The sequence below is a fragment of the Canis aureus genome, chromosome 8 (assembly GCF_053574225.1).
Source record: "Canis aureus isolate CA01 chromosome 8, VMU_Caureus_v.1.0, whole genome shotgun sequence".
Classification (NCBI taxonomy): Eukaryota; Metazoa; Chordata; class Mammalia; order Carnivora; family Canidae; genus Canis; species Canis aureus.
In genome coordinates, this window is record NC_135618.1 from 28311654 (window position 1) to 28334624 (window position 22971).

The window sequence follows — 22971 nt, forward strand, 5'->3', positions numbered from 1 at the left end:
GAAACAGAACTCAGAAAGTCAGCATTAGAACATAAGAAAAACAATCTTGTGCCAACTATACATTCTGCAGAGTGACCTCCAGTTTCTCCAACCATATGCCTCATTGCAAAATTTATGAGACTTCCCAGATCAGAGGTCAAACATTTTCCTGTTACTGTTATAACCCTTCGTATCCTGCTTCTCTTGCCTTTTACCTTCCCTTCCCACAGCTTCCTCTCTACTTTTCTTTGTTTTGTTTTTTAAATTGGAACTTCCTTTTTCTTCTTTCTCTAGCCCTCTATCCCAAAGTCATTCTTCTCTGTCTGATTTTCTTTCCATGCCTTGTTTTTATTCTGGTTCTTACCCATCAAGTCCCCATCACCATCATCCTCACTTTTTTTCATATAAATTCCCTCCTCTAATATTCAAATTCTATTGTCAGTGTTTATATGATTGAACTCTCACGAAAATCAAATCTCATAGGTTTGTGTTGGATTGTAGGTTTGGTGATGCAGGCATTTTTCACCATTTTCCTATTAACTGGAAAGCGATTTGAGGAGCCAGTCCCATAGGCAGAGCTGAATTTCCTTCATTCACCATCTGAAAGATCTGATGATTATTTAGAATTATGAAACTTCTGGTTCTGAGAAGTAGGCCTGGTCATCCCGTGGGAACCAACAGCCCCAGCAGATGATTAGTTTCGTTCTGTTTGATGACACACAAAAGTAGAATCATATTTGATATTATCAAATAGACATAGTTTGTGCCTAAAGGTATACATCATGACTTCCCTAAGTAATCAAAACAGTCATTTGTTTGAAAAAACTAGTTTGTTCTTTAATGATTTCATTATTTGACTGATTTTCCCATAATAGCTACTCTAGTCTATGTTTGCATACACATCCAAGTCAACCCAATTCTTACCTTCTTTGCCTTATCTGCTTTAAGAGCTTTGATAGATTGTCTCTAATGGATTTTTGCTCCTCGTCACATGGTGCTCCTTTTACCTTAAATATAGCATGATGAGTTTTTTTTTTTTATTGGTGTTCAATTTACTAACATACAGAATAAACCCAGTGCCCGTCACCCATTCACTCCCACCCCCCGCCCCCCTCCCCTTCTACCACCCCTAGTTCGTTTCCCAGAGTTAGCAGTCTTTACGTTCTGTCTCCCTTTCTGATATTTCCCACACATTTCTTCCCCCTTCCCTTATTTTCCCTTTCACTATTATTTATATTCCCCAAATGAATGAGAACATATAATGTTTGTCCTTCTCCGACTGACTTACTTCACTCAGCATAATACCCTCCAGTTCCATCCACGTTGAAGCAAATGGTGGGTATTTGTCATTTCTAATAGCTGAGTAACATTCCATTGTATACATAAACCACATCTTCTTTATCCATTCATCTTTCGTTGGACACCGAGCCTCCTTCCACAGTTTGGCTATCGTGGCCATTGCTGCTATAAACATCGGGGTGCAGGTGTCCCGGCGTTTCATTGCATTTGTATCTTTGGGGTAAATCCCCAACAGTGCAATTGCTGGGTCGTAGGGCAGGTCTATTTTTAACTCTTTGAGGAACCTCCACACAGTTTTCCAGAGTGGCTGCACCAGTTCACATGCCCACCAACAGTGTAAGAGGGTTCCCTTTTCTCCGCATCCTCTCCAACATTTGTGGTTTCCTGCCTTGTTAATTTTCCCCATTCTCACTGGTGTGAGGTGGTATCTCATTGTAGTTTTGATTTGTATTTCCCTGATGGCAAGTGATGCAGAGCATTTTCTCATGTGCATGTTGGCCATGTCTATGTCTTCCTCTGTGAGATTTCTGTTCATGTCTTTTGCCCATTTCATGATTGGATTGTTTGTTTCTTTGGTGTTGAGTTTAATAAGTTCTTTATAGATCTTGGAAACTAGCCCTTTATCTGATATGTCATTTGCAAATATCTTCTCCCATTCTGTAGGTTGTCTTTGAGTTTTGTTGACTGTATCCTTTGCTGTGCAAAAGCTTCTTATCTAGTCTTTCCTCCTTTATCGAATATTAGTTGCCCATAAAGTTCAGGGTCCACTTCTGGATTCTCTATTCTGTTCCACTGATCTATGTGTCTGTTTTTGTGCCAGTACCACACTGTCTTGATGACCACAGCTTTGTAGTACAACCTGAAATCTGGCATTGTGATGCCCCCAGATATGGTTTTCTTTTTTAAAATTCCCCTGGCTATTCGGGGTCTTTTCTGATTCCACACAAATCTTAAAATAATTTGTTCTAACTCTCTGAAGAAAGTCCATGGTATTTTGATAGGGATTGCATTAAACGTGTAAATTGCCCTGGGTAACATTGACATTTTCACAATATTAATTCTGCCAATCCATGAGCACGATAAAGGAGGAAAGACTATCCATTGGAAGAAAGACAGTCTCTTCAATAAATGGTGCTGGGAAAATTGGACATCCACATGCAGAAGAATGAAACTAGACCACTCTCTTTCACCATACACAAAGATAAACTCAAAATGGATGAAAGATCTAAATGTGAGACAAGATTCCATCAAAATCCTAGAGAAGAACACAGGCAACACCCTTTTTGAACTCGGCCATAGTAACTTCTTGCAAGATACATCCACGAAGGCAAAAGAAACAAAAGCAAAAATGAACTATTGGGACTTCATCAAGATATGAAGCTTTTGCATGATGAGTTTTATAAGGAAGGAGTCCCTCTATTTCCATTTATCCTCTCTTCCTCAAAACATAGTTGCCTTTTTTAAAAATTTTATCCATTAAACCTAAGCAAAACTGCCCTATTGTAGCTCCTTTTAAAACCAATCTTAGCACCTTGATGTAGCCAAGGGTTCACACAGACTATCACTCAGAGAAACCCTGTGGCAGGATAATACTGAGATACCAATCTGACTTTTTTTAACCTTTATTTTTCCCTTTTCTTTGCCTTTGTTCATTTTTTTTTCACCTTTGTTCAATCTGATAACAGATTCCATTCTTTGCCCCAGAGGAGGTTTTTGACTGGGAATTTCTTTCTTACTTCCTAAGCCAAATTTCAAACCAGAAACCCCAAAATTAAATTTGGTTCACAGATATATTTTATTGAGTTCATATAGGACTTTTTAAAACCTGGGGTAACATGTAATAACTAGACATATTTCTTTTTTTTAAAGATCTTATTTATTTATTCATGAGAGACACACAGAGAGAGGCAGAGACATAGATGGAGGGAGAAATGGGCTCCTCGCCGGGAGCCTCATGTTGGACTCAAACCCAGGACCTCGGGATCATGACCTAAGCCAAAGGCAGATGCTCAACCATTGAGCCACCCAGGTGCCTCAATAACTAGACATATTTCACATAGAAATATGAATTTCTGACTTCTCTTGAAAATTGGATGATCTAGCCACACTGGGCTACTATTTTCATGTGGCCACAATCACTTAGAACCTCGTAGAGCTATAGTCTTACATAAGTCCCATACTTTCCATTTCTGCAGAGCTCTTCCCACTGTCCTTCTCTCTCTTATGTCAGTATGTCTTGCCCCCATCAGCATTGCTTGCCTCCTGGTTTAAATCCTTTAAGGTGATACTCTAGAAGAGAGACAACTTAAGAAAAGATCATTTTTATTCAGAGGTAGAGATGGTTATGGTGAAACATCATGTATTCAGCAAATATTCAATAAGTAAGCACATATGTGCCGAACAATTTTTCATGTGAAGATTAAAAACAATGAACACGATAGAAATGTTTCCTGCTTTTATGGAATTTCTATTCTAGTAGGTGATGGTGAGAGACAAGTAGACTCATTAACAAAATAATTTCAAGAAGTAAAAGTATAGGAGATGATATATTTCATAATTTCATGTAGTGACAAATATTTGAAAGAAACAAAGCAAGGTGATGGAAAGGAGTGCAGTGATGGAAGAGGATGGGGTGGATGATAGGGCAGGGGTACTAATGTAGGTCAGGCATTGAGGGAAGGCATCTGAGCGATGATAAACCGGGAGCTGAATATGACCTTTCAGGTAGCACCAGCTTTGTGAAGAGCTTGGCAAGGAATAGTCTAAGCAGAGAAAACAGCAAGTACAAAAACCTTAAGGTGGGTGTGCGTTTGACATATTCAAGGAATTTCAGGCTAGTGTGGGTGGGGCTTAGACAAGAAGGGGCGATAAGGGAGCAGTTGTAGAGGCGAGTGAACATCAGATTTTGTAAAGCCTTGACATCCACAGTGGGGCATTTGGATCAGAATCTAATTGCTTCTGGAAATATTGGGAGATTATTAAACATGTTAGTAGTGTAATCTGATTTTCTTTTAAGTAACAAGGCTCTACAGTTTGCAGCTATTGTTGATTTTGTTTCTGTATTTATTTGGGAGAGAGAGTGAGGGAGAAAACAAGCAAGGAGAGTGGCAGAGGGAAATGGAGAAGCAGACTCCTCGCTGAGCAGGGAGCCTGATGTAGGGCTTGATCTCAAGACCTGAGATCATGACCTTAGCCAAAGGCAGATTCTTAACCTACTGAACCACCCAGGCGCCCCCATCTCCTTGATTTTCCTCATGGTTTTACCTCTAAGCAATTACCTATGCAATGTAGTTTAATGGTGTCTCATTAAATTTTATATAAAATAACTTCACTTGTGAATTAAGTCAATAAAATCTTCTTCACAGAGGGGTGCTGATCTGGCTCAATTGGTAGAGCATGTAACTCTTGATCTCCACGTTATGAGTTCAAGTCTGACATTGTATGTAGAGATTACTTTAAAAAAATAAAATCTTTTTAAAAAAATTTTTTTTAAAGAAATTTCCTCATAGGTATTTCTTCTTCCTATACAAAATGAGAAAAGTTAGGGTACCTGGAAGGTTCAGTCAGTTGAGCATCCAACTCTTGATTTCATCTCAGATCATGATCTCAGGGCAGTGAGATTGACCCCACATCGGACTCCGTGTGCTCAGTGTGAAGTCTGCTTGAAATTCTCTCCCTTCCCCTCTACCCCTCTCCCTACTCCCTCTGTCTCTAAATAAATAAATAAATAAATAAATAAATAAATAAATAAATAAAATCTTTTTTAAAAAACAAAATGAGGAAAGTAGTTTTAAAAATAGCTTTTTTCCTCCACCCACAACAAATAAGGGCATAGCCTAATGTAATGTATTTCAGGAAATGACAACCAAGGGAAGATAAAATTCTTCAGCAAATACAAAAGCAGAGCTGTTTCTAATCTCAGAATACTTACTAATACCTCCAAATATTTAGAGAAATAAATAGAGTTGGATATCTTTATCTTTTTCCTCTCTTGATTAAGGAATAGTAGAAAGAGCTGCTGGGAATAAATAAGCAAAATTGAGAAATTACTAAGAGTTTCATGGCTTTCCTGGTGCCAGAAGATGAAAGTGGACTAATGTAAGCAGATTGTTCCATTCCATCCCCCTATCCAGTAATATGTTTAAGCAATGGGTGTTTGATATAAACTCTGGCCAGTAAGATGCAAGGGAGGAAATTTAAGGAAAGTTATTTACACAAGTGGATGGAAGAGCCAAGAAGCCAATATAGGGTGATGAGGCATCCCATAGGTTAGTATAGCAGAAGGCCACTATTGTCTCTCTGCTGGAAGGATGAAGTATTATCATAGTCCAGAAGCCACGGCCATCTAGCAGAGACTGGAATGTAGAGGGTCTTTCCACTGGGAGACTGGAGCAGCCATTACTGAAGCGCACTCAGCGGGAATGGAGAGAGACCCTGGCTTCTCTCCTTGTTCCTGTTCTATGATCTACTACAATGCCTCTCAGGTAAGTCCAGCTGACAGCTGGCTGCTAGGGGACCCTGGGAAGTGCGGCCTTCTGGAGTCAGTCCATCCATGATACAAGACAAAGCAATGGATAGGTAAGGATTGGATTTAAGAGTAAACAGGTGAAGACTTGGCGTGAGGAGAATTAGGACAAGCAAGGAATCATGGAGGATTCCAAGTTTCTTACTTCTGAATGTGAGCAAGTGTCATTGTCTGAGATGGGGAACATTGAAGAAGTAGCAGTTTGAGGAACTGAACTCAGAAGCCTTGATTTGTATGTTTGAAGTTTGAGATGTCTGTTAAATTCCTGTGTGAAGCTATCAAGTGTGTTCTAGTCGGTTCAATCCCAGCGGACTCCCCTGGATGAGTGAGAAAGGGGAGAAGAGAAGAGAAAGAGAGGCAAGCAAAAGAAAAAGAGAAAAGGGGAGCAAGAGAAACCCCAAGTGAGGGAACTTTAGGTGTCCCGGGGCAGGATGACCTAAGGCCTGGTTTCTCAGAGCACTGAGAAGAGAGCAGTGGGAAGGTGGCAAATCCCACTGAAGGAAATGGAAGTGGTGGCAGTTCATCAAAATATTTTATTTCCTGGAACCGAGACACGGAATCAGGTTAGATCTGAGGGGACCACACAGTAAAGGATGGTGGGTTCTCAGTGATCACTTGAGAGGACAAAGAAGCAGACACCACAGAGGCTCCTCCCCCCATATACTCTGTGGGCATGATAGCACTGCACAAAACTGAGATTATGGGATTTGAAAAGGAAGACATACAGAAATAACTAAAATCAAGTTGTCTGCCACTAGAAATATATGGAGATTCGGAGACAGAAATTTAGTCGTACTGGAACTCATCATCTCCTTTCCCTATGAGACAATTTGTGGGATATAAGATTCCCTGCAATGCCATTTCTGAACACTAATTTATTCAGTGTAGCTCAACCCATTGTTGGAGCTTTAACAAGATGGTGTAGAGGGGCTTTGGCTCTAAGAGTGTGAACCACTTTGAAATCTCCCCATAGTGTGAGATCCAGAAAAGAACAAGCCACACTGGTCATCCAGTCCAAGTCAATGAATCAAATACATGTATGGGGGCAAAAAAACTTCCCAAAGACATGTATTTATTCTTGGAAACAGGGTAAACTAGTTCCATACATTAAAAAAGAAATATTTCCCCTACATGCAACAGAATCCATGCAGACCCCTGCCTACGAATGGGATACTCCTTACCATATGAGCAAAGGTGTTAGCTACACCCATTTGCTCATCATTTTAGCCATCATCTGGTTTCCAAGCTGTGTCCAGGGATGAATCTGAAAAAGAAATGAGCTCCTGTTTCAAATCCATCCACCTATCAAGGACCTGGCAGGAACTGCAGTTAACAGATTTTACCACTTTGGGCCAAATAACATATCTAGGCATATTCACATGCTGTGAGTTGAAGGAATATGCATTTAGGAGCTCTGTACATGCAATGCCCCCAGAAATGAATTGGGAAGAATTCTGTTCCTCCAGTTACATGTGGATGTGTACAGTTTTACTGTCTCTCACAGGGTTCAGCTGCAAAATGAAGAAGAGGGCAGAGGAAGGAAAAAGAGAAGTTATTAAGTAGCATTTTGAGTTCGATCCTCTCATCTTAAAGCTATGAAGACAGAATTCTGGAAAGGTAAAGTTTCCAAAATCTCACAGTCGAATTCCCCTGGACCCGTAATATATATTCACACCTAGTCTGCTGCTGTCTTATTTTTAATATAAAAGTTGTTTCAGCAATGCAGCTTTGATAATCCAAAGTATATAGTAAGATCTAGTATGAGTTTTTAGTAGACAACAAGACACTAACCATGTCTTTCATCTTTTTCATTATGTATACAAATATAACACATAAATATATTTGCAAATATATAAACCTCAACTCGTCAAAAGTGCAAAATATCATCTTCTCCTAATTTGGGTTAGGAGGGAACTTGAGCTGTGGTAATATGTACATATGTGTCATAACATTAAAATGCTGATAAGTCAGCACAGTTTGGGGGCACATTTTTAATGCTGAATTGGGTAAATAACCTCCGAATCATGCTTGCTATCCAAAGCTGCGAGTGTAGGAATGAAGAACCATAAACAAAAAATAAACCATAATAGCTGTTAGGATCGAGATAATACTTTGTTCCCAAATATTCTGGCCATGTGTTCAGAGAATATAATCAGCTATCTAATTTTAAGGTTTAATTAGCTAAGTTTAGGCAAACTGTTGATTCTGAACTGCTACAGCAGAATGAGACAATCCATATGTTCTCTGTTCCTGGAATATGAGCATATATAAACAGATTTGTCTACAAGGGGGAAAACTCACAGATGACTGATAAATGAGTTTTGGCAGTGTCATGTTATCATAATTGGCAATCACAGGGGAAAATATTGACAACGCTAAGTACGGAACCCCTGGAAAGAGCGACTCAGAGTCTACCTCATACTGCAACTGTGGTTGAGCAGTGGAAGCTCTCTGGACTAGACAGATTTTGCATTGGGCCTTTCTGGGGGCACCTGGGTGGCTCAGCGGTTGAGCATCTGCCTTCAGCTCAGGGCGTGATCCCAGGGTCCTGGGATCGAGTCCCACAAGGGGCTCCCCGCAGGGAGTCTCGTTCTCCCCCTGCCTGTGTCTCTGCACCTCTTTCTGTGTCTCTCATGAATAAATAAATAAACGCTTAATAAATAAACAAACAAATAAATAAATCAGGCCTTTCTGGATGGGAAAAGGGTAGTAAATGGAAGCAAAATTTTCTAGGAATGTGTCCAAAGCAAATGACTGTAGATGTGTGTGTGTGTTTTTCTTATTCTTGCTGTATATTTCTTTTTCTGAGCAGAGACTCTGTGTGTGTGTGTGTGTATGTGTGCGTGAGAGAGAGAGAGTTCTTCATGAATATTTATACACCAATGGAGAAAAGTGTCCTGCTACCCCAGAGCTATGAAGCTTATTTATCAAAATCTGGCATGAGGACTCTGCCATCTGTCTCGATTTGCTCTGAATCAGGACGCTTCTGACAGTGTGGAGGGCCTGCTCTGAGGGCGCAGGGACAGAGAGGCAAAGAGCAGTGGTTCCTCCCAGAGCTGAAATTCCTAAATCATCCTCAGTGCCAGCACGGAGCTCATTCTACATCGCTCTGGAGACAAGTGGGAGATGACAGGATGCTCAAAATAGAAGCGCTGCTTACCTAGGTATTTGTGTCAAAATCCTGCTGGAGGACTGCCTGTTTTGTTTCTGTGGAACACTTGCTAAAATTCAGTTATCAAAGGCACAAGTCATTCTGATGGGCCTGCTGTGTCTGGGTCTCATGATTGAGTTATCGTTTTCGACCGGCAGTATCTATGCGTGAAAGGGAGCAAAACTTTCTCCTTTTACTCAGCAAACATCTTGGAGCATTTGCCATGTGCCAAGCACTATGCAAGTCCCAGGAACCAGGCTGAAGACATTTTGCGTCCACTCCCAGTTTAGTAGAAAAGAGAGACCTGAGAACAGCTAAGTTATAACACAACGAAGCTGATGCTATCAGTCGGAGCAACGTGCTTTGCTGGTCCCATGAAGAGACTGATGAACTTACCTGGGGTAGCTAGGAAAGGGTTTTCCGGAGAGCTGATATTTGAACTGAGTTTGGAGTGTAAGTACAAGTTTTCTAGATAGAAAAGTCAAAGAGAAGACATTCCAGCCAGGTTCCAAATCACACAGATCCCCAACAATCATGAGGGACCACTGAACCGATGCTATGGTTGGAATAAAAAGTCAATGGGGAAAATCTCAGAGGAATAATTTCTCACAGAAAGAACTTACTGGCTACATGTGCTTGGCTTTGCTGGGAGCTTTTCTCAGTTTCATACTAAAAAATGTTAGTCATCTTCCCCACAGATGCCAAATTCCTAATGCTAACCCCTCCATAGCACCCACCTCGATGCTGAGCAATTGCAGACTTTGAAATTAGACCTAGATATGAATCCCATATCTGCCACTTACTAGTGTGTGTATTTGGAAATTCTCCTTAAACCCCCTGAGTCTCGGCCTCCTCTTCGTGGACTTGCTGCAGTAAACGAATAAGTCATTATATATAAAGCACACAAGCACAGTAAATTGTCAACATTATGAGTTCAAGATCACAATGCCTTTCCCAAAAGGTTTTAAAGATTCATTGAGAAGGGTATTTAAGTCTACAGCACAGTATACTTAAAAATTAAGTGCATTTTGTTTTTTACTTACAAGTTTGAACTCCTGAATTTAAAGACACGTCTTACATGATGTTTTTCTCCACCACTGTGCTGAGTGTGTTGAGCTGAATTAAATTTAGAATTTCAGAGAGTTCACTTCAAGGCATCAACATATTTTAACCACACTATTTTGGGGCCTTACTATGTTATCTTTTGCATAGAGCCCTAGTGGGAAGCTATCTGAAAAGCACATTATTAGTGGCACTTAGTGCTGAGGTATGCCACTATTAAAGGAATCTTAATGCCAGTCTAAGCCAAGTAAAGATTATGAAAGAGAACTCCAGCAATCTCTGTGGTCAGATATGCCCTCCATCCCAAGGTGTTTTCTTTCTCTTGTTACATCCAACTAGTAATTTATAACTCTACTTCTTTGTGAGTATAGACATCAGGGAAGGTAGATTAGAATGACTTGGATTAACAATCAACCCCAAAAGCTCAGTGGCTTAAAATAACAAAGATTTATTCCTTGTTTGTGTTTCATATCCATCTGGGGACAGTGGGATCAGGGTGACGGGATTCAGTTCATCCTAGTCATTTGGGGACTTAGGTTGATGGAACAGCCATTATCTTTATCTTAGAATTACACATCGTCATGCACAGGGAAAGAAAGATCTGAGGGTCTTCTTATGGAATCTAAGTGTTCTTTTTTTTTTTTTTTTTTTTGGTTCATAAACATTTTACATTTATTTTATTTTTTATTTATTTTTAATTTATTTTTTATTGGTGTTCAATTTACCAACATACAGAATAACCCCCAGTGCCTGTCACCCATTCACTCCCACCCCACACCCTCCTCCCCTTCTACCACCCCTAGTTTGTTTCCCAGAGTTAGCAGTCTTTATGTTCTGTCTCCCTTTCTGTTATTTCCCACACATTTCTTCTCCCTTCCCTTATATTCCCTTTCACTATTATTTATATTCCCCAAATGAATGAGAACATATAATGTTTGTCCTTCTCCGACTGACTTACTTCACTCAGCATAATACCCTCCAGTTCCAGCCACGTTGAAGCAAATGGTGGGTATTTGTCATTTCTAATAGCTGAGTAATATTCCATTGTATACATAAACCACATCTTCTTTATCCATTCATCTTTCGATGGACACCGAGCCTCCTTCCACAGCTTGGCTATCGTGGCCATTGCTGCTATAAACATCGGGGTGCAGGTGTCCCTGCGTTTCATTGCATCTGTATCTTTGGGGTAAATCCCCAACAGTGCAATTGCTGGGTCGTAGGGCAGGTCTATTTTTAACTCTTTGAGGAACCTCCACACAGTTCTCCAGAGTGACTGCACCAGTTCACATTCCCACCAACAGTGTAAGAGGGTTCCCTTTTCTCCGCATCCTCTCCAACATTTGTGGTTTCCTGCCTTGTTAATTTTCCCCATTCTCACTGGTGTGAGGTGGTATCTCATTGTGATTTTGATTTGTATTTCCCTGATGGCAAGTGATGCAGAGCATTTTCTCATGTGCATGTTGGCCATGTCTATGTCTTCCTCTGTGAGATTTCTGTTCATGTCTTTTGCCCATTTCATGATTGGATTGTTTGTTTCTTTGGTGTTGAGTTTAATAAGTTCTTTATAGATCTTGGAAACTAGCCCTTTATCTGATACATCATTTGCAAATATCTTCTCCCATTCTGTAGGTTTTCTTTTAGTTTTGTTGACTGTATCCTTTGCTGTGCAAAAGCTTCTTATCTTGATGAAGTCCCAATAGTTCATTTTTGCTTTTGTTTCTTTTGCCTTCGTGGATGTATATTGCAAGAAGTTACTGTGGCCGAGTTCAAAAAGGGTGTTGCCTGTGTTCTTCTCTAGGATTTTGATGGAATCTTGTCTCACATTTAGATCTTTCATCCATTTTGAGTTTATCTTTGTGTATGGTGAAAGAGAGTGGTCTAGTTTCATTCTTCTGCATGTGGATGTCCAATTTTCCCAGCACCATTTATTGAAGAGACTGTCTTTCTTCCAATGGATAGTCTTTCCTCCTTTATCAAATATTAGTTGACCATAAAGTTCAGGGTCCACTTCTGGATTCTCTATTCTGTTCCACTGATCTATGTGTCTGTTTTTGTGCCAGTACCACACTGTCTTGATGACCACAGCTTTGTAGTACATCCTGAAATCTGGCATTGTGATGCCCCCAGATATGGTTTTCTTTTTTAAAATTCCCCTGGCTATTCCGGGTCTTTTCTGATTCCACACAAATCTTAAAATAATTTGTTTTAAGTCTCTGAAGAAAGTCCATGGTATTTTGATAGGGATTGCATTAAATGTGTATATTGCCCTGGATAACATTGACATTTTCACAATATTAATTCTGCCAATCCATGAGCATGGAATATTTTTCCATCTCTTTGTGTCTTCCTCAATTTCTTTCAGAAGTGTTCTATAGTTTGAGGGTATAGATCCTTTACATCTTTGGTTAGGTTTATTCCTAGGTATCTTATGCTTTTGGGTGCAATTGTAAATGGGATTGACTCCTTAATTTCTCTTTCTTCAGTCTCATTGTTAGTGTATAGAAATGCCACTGATTTCTGGGCATTGATTTTGTATCCTGCCACGCTACCGAATTGCTGTATGAGTTCTAGCAATCTTGGGGTGGAGACTTTTGGGTTTTCTATGTAGAGTATCATGTCATCGGCGAAGAGGGAGAGTTTGACTTCTTCTTTGCCAATTTGAATGCCTTTAATGTCTTTTTGTTGTCTGATTGCTGAGGCTAGGACTTCCAGTACTATGTTGAATAGCAGTGGTGAGAGTGGACATCCCTGTCTTGTTCCTGATCTTAGGGGAAAGGCTCCCAATGCTTCCCCATTGAGAATGATATTTGCTGTGGGCTTTTCGTAGATGGCTTTTAAGATGTTGAGGAATGTTCCCTCTATCCCTACACTCTGAAGAGTTTTGATCAGGAAAGCATGCTGTATTTTGTCAAATGCTTTCTCTGCATCTAATGAGAGGATCATATGGTTCTTGGTTTTTCTCTTGCTGATATGATGAATCACATTGATTGTTTTATGGGTGTTGAACCAGCCTTGTGTCCCGGGGATAAATCCTACTTGGTCATGGTGAATAATTTTCTTAATGTACTGTTGGATCCTATTGGCCAGTACCTTGTTGAGAATTTTTGCATCCATGTTCATCAGGGATATTGGTCTGTAATTCTCCTTTTTGGTTGGGTCTTTGTCTGGTTTTGGAATTAAGGTGATGCTGGCCTCATAGGACGAATTTGGAAGTACTCCATCTCTTTCTATCTTTCCAAACAGCTTTAGGAGAATAGGTATGGTCTCTTCTTTAAACTTTTGATAGAATTCCCCTGGGAAGCCATCTGGCCCTGGACTCTTGTGTCTTGGGAAGTTTTTGATGACTGCTTCAATTTCCTCCCTGGTTATTGGCCTGTTCAAGTTTTCTATTTCTTCCTGTTCCAGTTTTGGCATTTTGTGGCTTTTCAGGAATGCGTCCATTTCTTCTAGATTGCCTAATTTATTGGTGTATGGCTGTTCATAATATTTTTTTTAAAATTGTTTGTATTTCCTTGGTGTTGGTAGTGATCTCTCCTTTCTCATTCATGATTTTATTAATTTGAGTCTTCTCTCTCTTCTTTTTAATAAGGCTGGCTAATGGTTTATGTATCTTATTAATTCTTTCAAAGAACCAACTCCTGGTTCTGTTGATCTGTTCCACAGTTCTTCTGGTCTCGATTTCGTTGAGTTCTGCTCAAATCTTTATTAACTCTCTTCTTCTCCTGGGTGTAGGATCTATTTGCTGTTTTTTCTCTAGCTCCTTTATGTGTAAATTAGCTTTTGTATTTGAGTTCTTTCCAGTTTTTGAATGGATGCTTGTATTGCGATGTATTTCCCCCTTAGGACTGCTTTTGCTGCATCCCAAAGATTTTGAATGGTTGTATCTTCATTCTCATTAGTTTCCATGAATCTTTTTAATTCTTCCTTAATTTCCTGGTTGACCCTTTCATCTTTTAGCAGGATGGTCCTTAACCTCCACGTGTTTGAGGTCCTTCCAAACTTCTTGTTGTGATTTAGTTCTAATTTCAAGGCATTATGGTCTGAGAATATGCAGGGGACGATCCCAATCTTTTGGTATCGGTTCAGACCCGATTTGTGACCCAGTATGTGGTCTATTCTGGAGAAAGTTCCATGTGACTTGAGAAGAATGTGTATTCAGTAGAGTTTGGATGTAAAGTTCTGTAGATATCTGTGAAATCCATCTGGTCCAGTGTATCATTTAAAGCTCTCGTTTCTTTGGAGATGTTGTGTTTAGAAGACCTATCAAGTATAGAAAGAGCTAGATTGAAGTCACCAAGTATAAGTGTATTATTATCTAAGTATTTCTTCACTTTGGTTATTAATTGATTTATATATTTGGCAGCTCCCACATTCGAAGCATATATATTGAGGATTGTTAAGTCCTCTTGTTGGATAGATCCCTTAAGTATGATATAGTGTCCCTCTTCATCTCTCACTATAGTCTTCGGGGTAAATTTTAGTTTATCTGATATAAGGATGGCTACCCTGCTTTCTTTTGAGGACCATTTGAATGGTAAATGGTTCTCCAACCTTTTATTTTCAGGTTGTAGGTGTCCTTCTGTCTAAAATGAGTCTCTTGTAGACAGCAAATAGATGGGTCCTGCTTTTTTATCCAGTCTGAAACCCTGCGCCTTTTGATGGGGTCATTAAGCCCGTTCATGTTCAGAGTTACTATTGAGAGATATGAGTTTAGTGTCATCATGATATCTATTCAGTCCTTGTTTTTGTGGATTGTTCCACTGAACTTCTTCTTAAAGGGGAATTTTAAGAGTACCCCTTAAAATTTCTTGCAGAGCTGGTTTGGAGGTCACATATTCTTTCAGTTCCTGCCTGTCTTGGAAGCTCTTTATCTCTCCTTCCATTTTGAATGAGAGCCTTGCTGGATAAAGTATTCTTGGTTGCATGTTCTTCTCATTTAGGACCCTGAGTATATCCTGCCAGCCCTTTCTGGCCTGCCAGGTCTCTGTGGAGAGGTCTGCTGTTACCCTAATACTCCTCCCCATAAAAGTCAGGGATTTCTTGTCTCTTGCTGCTTTAAGGATCTTCTCTTTATCTTTGGAATTTGCAAGGTTAACTATTAAATGTTGAGGTGTTGAATGGTTTTTATTGATTTTAGGGGGGGATCTCTCTATTTCCTGGATCTGAATGCCTGTTTCCCTTCCCAGATTAGGAAAGTTTTCAGCTAGAATTTGTTCAAATACATATTCTGGCCCTCTGGCCCTTTCGGCGCCCTCGGGAACACCAATTAATCGTAGGTTTTTCTTCCTCAGGCTGTCGTTTATTTCCCTTAATCTATCTTCATGGTCTTTTAATTGTTTGTCTCTTTTTTCCTCAGTTTCCCTCTTTGCTATCAACTTGTCTTCTATGTCACTCACTCGTTCTTCCACCTCGTTAACCCTCGTCGTTAGGACTTCTAGTTTGGATTGCATCTCATTCAATTGATTTTTAATTTCTGCCTGATTAGCTCTAAATTCTGCAGTCATGAAGTCTCTTGAGTCCTTTATGCTTTTTTCTAGAGCCACCAGTAGCTGTATAATAGTGCTTCTGAATTGGCTTTCTGACATTGAATTGTAATCCAGATTTTGTAACTCTGTGGGAGAGAGGACTGTTTCTGATTCTTTCTTTTGAGGTGAGGTTTTCCTTCTAGTCATTTTGCTCAGTGCAGAGTGGCCAAAAGCAAGTTGTATTGGGAAAAAGAGAAAAAGAGAGGAGAGAAAGAAGGAAAGAAAAGAGAAAGAGGAAAAAAAAGGAAGAAAAAAACGAAAAAAAAGAAGAAAAAGAGAAAGAAAAAGAAAGGAAAAAAAGGGGGTGGGGGAAGGAAACAAATCAAAAAGCAAAACAAAACAAAACAAAACAAAAACAAAAGAAAAAGAAAAAGAAAGAAAAAAAGAATCACGGGGGAGTATCTTCTGATTCTGTGTACTTTAAGTCCCTTGACTTCCCCTGGAACTTGTCAGTCTAGCTGGTGTTCTGGGGGAGGGGCCTGCTGTGCTGATTTTCAGGTGTTAGCACTTGGGGGAGCTGCTCTGCCCCTGCCTGGTGCAGGGCTCAGTGGGGGTTGTTTACCCCGTGAGGCCGCAGGAGGAACAGCCCCAGTGGCGGGGCCAGCTCTGGAGCCCTGGATTCAGCCCCCGCAGTGACTCCGGAGCTCTCCGTCTGCAGGGCCTGGAGGCTCCGGGCGGGGCCGCTGATCTGCTCAGCTGGGGCAGGAGCGTCCTTGCTGTCCTGGGCCCTCCCGGCCTCTGCCTGTCCCGGGGGAGGCCGGATCCTGGGCTGTGTCCCGGCGCCCTGTGCTCCGGGGCTTGCGCTGTTGAATTCGCGCTCCCGCCCCGCAGCCCCCTCGGCGGAGCTGCCGCCCGAGCCCCTCCAAACTGCTCCCGCCCCGCAGCCCCCTCCTCACGGAGCCTCTTCCTCTGCCCGAGCCCCTCCGAGCTGCTCCCGCCCCGCAGCCCCCTCCGCGGAGCTGCCCCCGAGCCCCCCGAGCTGCTCCGGGTCCCGCCGGTGCCGTGCGCGCTGCAGCCCTTAGGGAGCTCGGCGCATCTCCCGGGGCGCAGGTGTCTGTTACTGTCCCCGGGGAGCCCGAGGGCATCCCCGCCCTCCTGGGTCCTGATCCACCTCCCCGCGAGCCCCTTTCCGCCGGGAAGGTCGGTGCAGCTCCTGCTCCTCCGGGACGGGGCTCTCCTGTCCTGGGGACCCTCGCCCCGGCCTCAGCCCGGCTCCTCGCGGGGCCCCTCCCCCTTGGAGATCTTTGTTTCTTTATTTCTTTTTCCCCGTCTTCCTACTTTGGTAGAAGCGCGAACTCTTCTCACTGTAGCATTCCAGGTGTTCACTCTTTAATTCTCAGGCCGAATTCATAGATTTTCAGGATGATTGGAAGGTTTTCTAGGTAATTTGGTGGGGACAGGTGATTTGGGGACCCTACTCTTCTGCCATCTTGCCCCTCCTCTTCCCGAAACTAAGTGTTCTAATAATGACACATATCATTTTAGTCATAATTCACTGGGTAAAAGTGGTCACATGATTTCATACCTGCTAATAAAAGAATATAGAAGTGTAAGCTTACTATGCGTTTAGAATGGGGCCAAAGCAGAAATATTTGGTAAATAGTATTAATGACTGTCACTATCATTGAACCTGAAATGGAATCAATTTCCTTGGAATAATGAACAACTGAGTTTGGCCACTTCTGAGAATCTGTTTCTTAAACTACTTTGCATGGTTCCATATATTCCTTACATTGATTAAGTGAACAGATTTCCAAAAGACTTTGAATGTAAGTCAGAGGGAAATGAGGGCCACCTGAGATGAGCAGAGCAGGGACTATTTGGCCACGCTCTGCTAATGCTCCATTAAAGGTGATATGTTTCAGAGAATTGCCAATAGCTCCCTGAGGAACAATTCTTCAGATAACAAGCCTGGAAATAAAATACTGTCTGCTGTGCATTCACTGAATATGATGCACTAAAATAAATAAATAAATAAAATTAAAAACCCCCACCTCTTTGATAATTCAAAATACTTCCATTGCCACCTACACTGACTTATCAATAGTTTCCACCACTTTTCATATTCCTAAATACTTAATCTGTGAACATCAAGATTCTTTAAGTAGATCCTCTTAGAACTACCAAACAACTGAGCAGTAAAACAAAACACACATTGGTACCAGAAATATGAGAGAATGGGCAGCACCATAGAGGCAAGCTGGTATTCCACTAGGAAGAGGAAGACTGTGTTTAGAAAAAGTACTAGAAAGTGAAGAAATGCCAAAATTGGGAACTCTGTGCTTGCAGCTCAGCTTTGTAAAGACAATGAAATTGGGTTATATTTCCCCATTCTTCTCTTAGTGCAGACTAGAAACAGAATATTTGCCATTGGGATGCCTATTAGCTGTAGTCTCGAGAGTTTTGTCAAAATTTTCTGAAACAGCCATTTGTAGAGAGAGTTGGTGGCCTTAGGAACATTCTCAGTGTAGGATGGAGGTGGAGGATGGCCCAACTGAACTGCCCCATATCTATGCTCTTGTCAGTAGTTCAGTTCAAATGTAAGTGGGCCAGTGAAGACATACCAAACCAAAGTCAATGTCAGGAGAGTGTCCCTTGTTACTGAGTATTGGTGACTTTCTTGTAAGATAATTTGGTGTCACTAACATATTATACTTGCACATGAACATCTTTTTCTGAGTGCCTCTGACCTTTACTGCTTTAAAAGAATTATGATAATATTTTCATTATTTTTATTATTTTAATGATTTAGGAAAGTGACTTAATCCAGTATAGACTCTTGAGTGTGTGTGTGTGTGTGTGTGTGTGATATCAAACTGCAATATTTGTGAATGGAATGCTTTGCAACTCCTTTGTCCTTTGAAAGGGGACAAAGTTCAATGTTTTCATCGTGGTGTTTGTGAATTTTTTAAAAAACCCATGTCTGTGCTTAGACCCTACTGTTTATTTTTTTATACCAACACAGCACATGATTTGGTGGGGGCAAAGCAGATGAGTTGGGAGGCAGTGAAGAGTATGTCACCACATACACAGAGAGAATTCACCAAAATGTGCTACTAAGTTATATATAATGATTTTATATATATTATATATTATTTAAGTATCAGATATTCAGGACTTTTTAAAAAAGTCTGCCTTGATTCTGTTATATAACTTTAAAACATTCCTCTTATTTTACGGTTATTTTTAATATGTGTTCTGACCTCAAACTATGTATTATGATGAAGCCTAATCAGCTGCAGTTAGCATGTTTTGTTCCAATAACAGAGACCAAAGAATTAGTCAAATGTGGTTCAGCTGCTACTGTTGCGTGATTAAAGTTTCTATGGCCCAAACATTTACCTGCCATTTGTTTTCTTTTTCAGGTTAGAATTAGAATAAATTTGTACTTTTAATCATTTGGGCCATTTGGGAAACTTATTCTTTTATATACTTTGCTTTATTAATAAGGGAAGTTGTAGAAAAATTAATTAGAGATTTTATTCACCTGTATTGATTTGTGAGCGAACCAGTGAGATGTTACATGGTTTGAAGAATTCAGAGTGGACACATACACAAGCAATCAACAATGCTGAAATGAAGGTGTTAAACTGATGCAAAATTGGCCAACAGCCCCAGGCAATCATTAACAACCATACCATTCGACAATCATATACATTAGTTTGGCTTTTCTACAATATACAGAGTAATTGTTTTCAGTAAATATTTCCTTATTTTATTGAATAAATAATTTAAATATTCTGAATTAGTACATGTCTGCAAATGTATGAGTGGCAATTTCAAAGGAAAACAAATTTCATAAATACCACATAGTAGGCAACATAAATATCTCTTTAAAGAATGAACAAATTTAGGGTGCCTGGATGGCTCAGGTGGTTGAGCATCTGACTCTTGGTTTTGGCTTGGGTTATCATCTCAGGGTTGTGAGATCTGCCCTAAGTGGGGCTCCTCATTCAATGGGGAGCCTGCTTGAGAGTCTCTCCTTCTCTCTCCCTCTGCCCTTCTCCACTGTGTGCTCATGTTCTCTCTCTGTAAAAATAAGTAAATAAATCTTAAAAAAAAAAAAAAAAAAAGAATGAACAAGTTCAAATGCATAAGGAAATGCCAGTTACTTTTTTCTTCGTTTTCTAGGGGAGAGTAGATTCTTTCATGCAAAAGATAACACATAGGGACAAGTCAGGCATAACTACTGTGACAGCATAATGGTGACTGTTACTTGACTCAGATGCCTTCAGATCCCTTGTATGAATTTTGGGTATCCATCCCCCAGTTTCCACATGCTCTACTCTTAAAAGCTGGCATATGAACCCTTCTCCAGAGAGCTACACTTAGGCTACTGGGATCCCTTGTCCAGCTCCCCTGAAAACAAAAAGTTCCCAGCAGCCCGTAGCCAATAACTGCTCAGTGCAGAAATACGAAAACTCAGCTCTTTTGCCTCAAAGTGGTCAACTAGCTCTGGCAACTGGGAGACCAGAGGAGAGATGCAATGCAAAGCCAGTCATAGTAGGGATGTGGGGGGTAGATGGATGCAGAAGAAGGGCATGTGTAGCAAAGCACAGTTTTACCTCTCCCTCCCAAATGACTTACACTATCTGCATGATTTGTTTAAAAAAAATATATCAAACCGGAGCCATGGCTTTTTCAGAAATAGAAGTCAGATTTTTAAGGTCCTAAAGAATCAAGCAAGTTGAGAATGTACAGTTATCAGAATATTCAGATGATGAGTTGCCCAAGGGAAGAACTAAAGGAAATGATTGTTAAGAAGGTCAGGACTAGGGCAGCCTGGGTGGCTTAGCGGTTTAGCACTGCCTTCAGCCCAGGGCCTGATCCCGGAGACCCAGGATCAAGTCCCATGTCAGGCTCCCTGAATGGAGCCTGCTTCTCCCTCTGCCTGCTTCTCCCTCTACCTGTGTCTCTGCCTCTTTCTCTGTGTGTGTCTGTCATGAATAAATAAAATCTTAAAAAAAAAAGAAGGTCAGGACTAACAAAGTAATTAATATTAACACACACACATTGAGAATGATCAGATGGGGCAGAGAAGCAGAAGTTCTGAAATTTAGAAGATATGGTTGTCAAATCAACAGCACTGAAATGAACTGGATTTTGAAGCTAGGTCATCCTTACATACTTGACGCCATAGCAGGACAGGTGCACAAATCTTGGGGTCAACTCCTGAAGATGAAAAGGATGTTGTACCATCTCCCACCTTTCAACTAATGAAGATTTGAATAACCACTGAATTGCTGGAGATGCAAAAGAAACTGCAGAGCCAGAATGGCTATGGAGTTTCACTATTTGTTGGTCCTTCACATTATAATTGTGTGACACAGATCCTCATGCAGGAACTAGTACAACACACTTCTTGTGAATTACTTTGTCTGATTGTATTTTTATCTAAACATATTTTTATTTATGGATTTAATTTAATTTTTTTTCCTGAACAAGCACATTAGCCCCTGAGTATCATAAAGACCAAGTAGTTACTAGTGAGAATTATGTTACTTGTGATAATCAGCTAATTTGTGTTTAAAATCATCTCATGCTTATAGCAGGCTTGAAAACAAAGATGCCAACATATGCAATCTTTAGAAACTAGACTCCTTTTCCAAATTGAAAGTATATATATGAGAGGTAAATATAACCAAGTTCAAGGTCTGTAAAGTTCAAATGAACAGGAGAAAACAATTAAAAATAGACCACACAGGAAGATAAAATGAGGGAAAAGAAACAGAAGGAAGGAAATATGCCTAAGAAAGGAATTACCATTGTTACGTGATGGAAAATAGAAAACAGAAAAATAGAAAATAAGAAATAAAAAATAAGAAGCTAAATAGAAAAATAAGAAATTTTGACCCTTATATGTAAGATTGAAGCCACATATAATTGGCATGAAGAAAACAACTCATAGAAGCTTACTAATACATACTAAAAATAGGAGTAGGCTATTTTTACACATATAAATAAGTTTAGAATGTCAATAACTGGTATTTATTAGATGAACTTTTTAAATGAATGGATTGAATAAATTTGGTAAAAACCTGGCCTCTGTATAAAACAGAAGCAAAAGCCATATTTGTAGCAAAATCTGTTTTGGGGGATATCCTGCCTTGTAACATTGAAAACTAGTTAAATAAACAAAAAAATAATGATCTACTAAGTAAATCAAGACAATACAAAATAAACTGGCAAAATAGACCAAATAGATTTCAAATATGCAGTTCATTATGAAGGAAATTTAGAATCCAAGAAGAAAGTATTCAAATTTTGAGGCTGCCAAGTTGATTTCAAGAGTTTATATCTTTTACCCATTCTATTAAAAATGAACAATATAATTTAAATGAAGAAATTAGCATTTTATGGTCTATGCATAATTTTAAATTTCAATATTTAGTTTTATGTCATCTTATTATTTCTTCATAAAATATATTTCTATAGAAGAGATGCAAAAACTGAACCCTCCTGGGTAGAAGTAAAAAGATAATAATCCTTGAGATTTTTGTCATGACTCACATCCTACAGTCTCAACATGTTTTTACAGGATTACAATATTCTTCTGTGAAGTACACCAGCTGTACTGCACATGGCATCTATATTAGCAGAAGAGATTTAGGAGAAGACATCACAACTCCCAATTTACATATGACACAAGGACCAACTCTCTAATCATGAGCATTACTTTCTTCTCTCACTTCTTAGTGGATGCCACATTACATTCTCTCTATTAGAATCAGAATCTCACCCCTCTCTGGTGTGAGTCTATTCAAATTGAGTTATCGAGAAATCTAATCATTTCATAGTTTATACTCAAAATCACGAATAAGTGTTCATTTTTATAAGCACATGCTGCCTCAGTAAGCAAAAATAAAGTCTATAATGGGCTAAGTATTGGGTTTTCTAGAAGTGGTAATGAGATCATTTGATGATCCCAGCCCTACCCTTTATGCAATCACAGAGTATCAAAGGCCTAGATACCCAAGAGGCCTCAGGTTGGGGCAACATAAACATAGAGCAGAAGGAGGCTTGCAGGGTCTTTAAGAGAAAAGGAGCTAATCCTTTCATAAATATTAAAAAAAGTTTCATAAATATTATACTTTCACCAATATATTTAAAGGAGACAGAGTGACAATGATGATATAAATATGTCACTACTGTTTTTAGAAAGTGGTGTATTTAGAAACAGCAATAGAAATATTAATGAAGACAAAACCCATTAATCCTAGTATCCACATTGTAAATTAATAAAACCTATGAGCAAGTTCCTTTGAGCAAGCATCGAACCCCATTCCACAAAAGCTGCCTTATCCCAGCATTCTGTTCTTCATTCCTGTCTCTCCTCACCTCTCCTCAGCACTCACTTTCTTATTTCTGTTCTTTTGTCCTATTCTCCTCACTCTTTCCTTCTTGCCCTTTTCCTCTGAAACACAAAT

General features: G+C 39.9%; 2 long non-coding RNA genes across 2 annotated transcripts in view; one reads left to right on the forward strand and one right to left on the reverse strand.

Annotated features, from left to right (window-relative positions):
* LOC144318558 (uncharacterized) overlaps positions 1 to 10085 on the reverse strand; it is a 37016-nt gene extending 26931 nt beyond the window's left edge. The window contains exons 1-2 of the long non-coding RNA XR_013384559.1: positions 9998 to 10085; positions 6985 to 7067 (exon numbers count right to left, since the gene is read on the reverse strand). This is a non-coding gene — a long non-coding RNA (uncharacterized LOC144318558). The remainder of the gene's footprint in view (positions 1 to 6984; positions 7068 to 9997) is intronic.
* The window catches only part of LOC144318559 (uncharacterized), a 30857-nt gene continuing 15190 nt past the window's right edge, over positions 7305 to 22971 (forward strand). The window contains exon 1 of the long non-coding RNA XR_013384560.1: positions 7305 to 7420. This is a non-coding gene — a long non-coding RNA (uncharacterized LOC144318559). The remainder of the gene's footprint in view (positions 7421 to 22971) is intronic.